The sequence below is a fragment of the Zea mays genome, chromosome 2 (genome assembly GCF_902167145.1).
Source record: "Zea mays cultivar B73 chromosome 2, Zm-B73-REFERENCE-NAM-5.0, whole genome shotgun sequence".
NCBI lineage: Eukaryota > Viridiplantae > Streptophyta > Magnoliopsida > Poales > Poaceae > Zea > Zea mays.
In genome coordinates this window covers 140,682,060-140,686,015 of record NC_050097.1, presented here as the reverse complement: position 1 = coordinate 140,686,015, position 3,956 = coordinate 140,682,060, and the positions used below count along the sequence as shown (strand labels likewise).

At 37.1% G+C, this 3,956-nt stretch overlaps 1 pseudogene; it reads right to left on the bottom strand.

Moving 5' to 3' along the window:
• Positions 1 to 3,558: 3,558 nt before the first annotated feature.
• Positions 3,559 to 3,715, bottom strand: LOC111590968 (uncharacterized; annotated as a pseudogene).
• Positions 3,716 to 3,956: the final 241 nt, after the last annotated feature.

Sequence of the window (3,956 nt, the reverse complement as noted above, 5' to 3'; positions counted from 1 at the left end):
TGCCATAATCTTTTTTAGTGTCTCTAGTTGTTTTGAGGCTATCCAATCAAGTATGATGTTGGCTAGCCTTTGAGAAAATAGTAAAATGCATCATGATTCTTGAACTTGGCATGTTGTTTCGTTTTGGTCCTTGGACTCTTAAAACCAGAAAAAACATGTACTGGAATATGGTCCGCCGATCCAAGTTTAGCCATCCCAATACTACTGACGTGGATGATCATACCAGATTCTCAAACATTGTTTCAGATGAGTCGGCCATGTTCCATTTCCCACTTTTCTGGTTTGAGAGTTCGAGAATCCAAGTGACCCAATATGCCAAGTTTGAGAACCATGGATGCATTTTACTCTTAAGAAAATTAGATACAAAACTTTAGACTGTTATTTTGAATTCTCTTTCATAACAAAAGAATTAAAAAAATTATTTGTAAAACTAGTTGTTACTTTATATTTTTTTAATAACGGTAGATCGATGTGACTATTTGTTAAGGGACAATTGCAGTCGGTGCCCTGCTTTAGGGTGTAACTGCAAATTTGGCCCAGTTTTTTAGACTTTGCGTGTTTACCCCTATTTTTCCAAAGAAGAATTGTTGTATGCCCCTTCTTCGTTAGTTGTACTTGATGGTGTTAAGTGTTGATAAAAAAGACAAGAGATATTTGCGTCAGTGCCCCTATTTTAGAGTGTAACTGTAGTTTTGTCCCTCTTTTTAGACTTTACGTGTTTTTATGACAAATTAAATTATGTACACAACAATTGAAATTATTTCTAAAATAATTCAAATTTATGCAATAATTTGAATTATTATAAAAATATAAGTTATTCAAAATATTTTTTATTTTGGAAATAAGTGAAATTATTGCAAAATAGCTTCAATTGTTGTCAAAATAATTTGAATCGTTGTGGAAATAATTTGAATTCTCATAAAAAACATGTAAAATCTAAAAAAATAGGGAAAAACTATAATTTTCACTCCAAAACAGGGGCACCGGCGCAATTGTTCCTTGTCTTGTTTATGAGAACTTAATATCGTTAAGTACAAGTAATGGAGTAGGGGCATACAACAAATTTGCTTTGACAAAATAGGAGCAAACACGTAAAGTCTGAAAAACATGGATAAATTTGCAGTTACACACTAAAATAGGGGAACAGACATAATTGCTTCCTTTTTAAAAAAGAAATAGATTCGTTGGAAATAACTGTGGATGAGGATTAGAGTCTATCAAAGACCAAATGTTTGTGTAACACACATTAGGATTAATGTAGAAGCTTCTTTAAGGCTAGTAATCGGTAATAATAAGATGATACATAAGTTTTATGATGACAAGAGAGTTGGGTTTTTTTAGACATCTTTATTTTTCACATAAAAAACGTACACTACCACTACATACGCTATGTGTAGTTATGATATGATTGACACTCATGCTCTCTATATAATATGTTTTGTGTGGGCGTGGCACAGCTAACCGAACAAGCCACTACAACATTACGAAGAGAAAACACGAGAGGAAATAGTGACTAAAGTAAGGATGTTGCTTTGATATTGTCGCATGGGAATGGTAGGCATGAGGGAAGCGGCTGTGGTCGCGTTCGCGCCGAAGCTTTACAAGGGGCTCTCTTAGCCCACCAGTCTCCAATGGGATACAACTATGGACCGATTATAGTCTGTCTACATTATATTATTTAACATAACTAATCTCACTAGTAAATCTAAAGTAGATTATATGTTTAGATTATATCATCTAGAGTACAAATTATAATAATCTTATAATATCCCCGAGATGAGTTTATTTGAGATTATTTTTGGCAAAAAGATTCTTTCTCCCTAACAGTACACGACAACTTGTCTCCCGTAGCATTTTTTTCTCTCTGTCCCTAGCACCACCAGGTGTGGAATCCCCTGACCCCAAAAGACAATCTAGTCGCGGCCTTAGAGTACATGAACTCGTTGAGGCACAAATTAAACTTCAACTCATCCATGGAAGAAGTTGGCGGCACCGTTCTCCGAAACGGACGGCGCGACGGCTACACGCATCGTCGCGGTTGCCGATGAGCCTGTCGCCGCTGTTCACGATCGCGGCGTGAGCAGAGGTGCCCGCGACTCCGTCCTTGCTGCGAGGCATCAACACTGTCACTGAGGGACGCATCCTAGTGAACGGCGCGGCGTCAACAACATCACCGAGGGGTGCGGCCGGAGCTGGAGCAAGCTCTGCGCGTGGCATGATGAATGGCGGCGAGCGCAGGGCGCAGGGCGTGGCCTGGGGGATTGCCCGCGACCAAACGATGTTTTGGGGAGCAACCATTCTCCGCGAACCGAAGCTCCTCGCAACATGGGCTCACAAGACTGGTTGTCTCTGCTCCATGAAAATAGTTGTATGAATCGATAGTGCCATAATTGTAAAAAAAGAAGACTACAAACAAGGGTATTGTTGCCTTTGTGTCTTAGAGATTAATACTGTATTCGTATAATCTGGAGACCAACGGATGTCGTCTAAACAGAGTTTTTCTGGCTGCCTCTACCGCAACGGATGTCGTCGAACATGATATGATGCTGGAATTGGGCTACGCATGAAAGAAATGACCCACGGTAGTAGTTGGAGAAATAACGGGAAAAAATAATGGAACAGACGTTGCTATTGTGATGGCTTGGACAATGGTTCTAATGGTAGTAATCTATAGATCACGTAGTTAATTTTCAAAATAACATGTATACTTTCCAAAATTCGTTAAAAATGTATAGATGGCAAAAGAGTTAGCAGCATATATAATTAATCACTAATAAGCCCCCTTCGACCCATGGTTTGCATTGCTGCACAGTACAAACAAGATTTTTTTTACACTATCAATTTTTCCACTTTCTGTTTATAAGAAGCAGACGCGCCAAATAGTGTAAAATACGCGAAAAATCTCCATTATAAATTAAATTTACATTGACGGCTTTCGTAGAAAAAAAACTGACAACGTAAACTGGGCATTTACACCAGCGGTTTAGTTAATGAACCGTCTGTAGACAAAAAAAAAGACTACAAATACTACTTCTTTCTCTCCTGATCAGAACTATTGCGAATTTGGAGGTCCAGAAATCCCAAAATACAAGCGAATAGCTTTTGGTGTTCATTTCTTTGAAGGAGGTCCTCAAGAAGGTTAATTAGTGTCTCTCGTATCTTTTTTGTTTTTGCATGAATCCTTCTCCATTCGAGACAAATTTACATCTAGGATTTTTATGGTTTTATTTTGATAGAGACAAAGAATGGTAGGTTTTGATCTTCATTCCTTAGAATGAGGTTGCTCTAGAAAGTTAGCTAATGCTTCTCATATCTCTTTTTGCACATGTTCTTCTCAAATTAAGGCAAGATAATTCATGGATACATTTAAAAATATAATAAATAAAAGGGGATACTGTTATCAAAATTTTGATTGTGAATTAGTTCGATAAAATAGATTATTTAGTTACTCATACAAATATTTTAAATTATTTTACAAAATTATTGCTAAATAACACTCTCTAAGTAAGAAATATTTTTAAAAGTTTTTTCAAATAATTAAACATATACACTTAACTAGGTGAGTGCCCGTGCGTTGCAACGACACACAAATATATTTAATATCCATAAAATAAAAAAATAAATTTAACATCAGAGTGAACATATGGTTCACATATCAGATATTAAACTAATAAGCACAAATATTACACCTTAGCTAAAAGGCTGAGAAATGTATGAGACCCAAGGTGGTGGTATGTGGGAGTGTTGCGCTACGTGTAGCTTCCTATCGTGTTAGACAGAAATAGGACAACATCCTCAGTGTTACAACAACACTACATTGCTCGGCAGTAGCAAGTAGGGTAGCCTGAATAGCTGACTCAAAGATTTCCTTGTAGAGCCTTTCAGAGCAATCGTACATATTGAAAAGCTCTTTTGCAGTTAGTACAGAGGAAGGTACCAACAATAACATGAGAAAG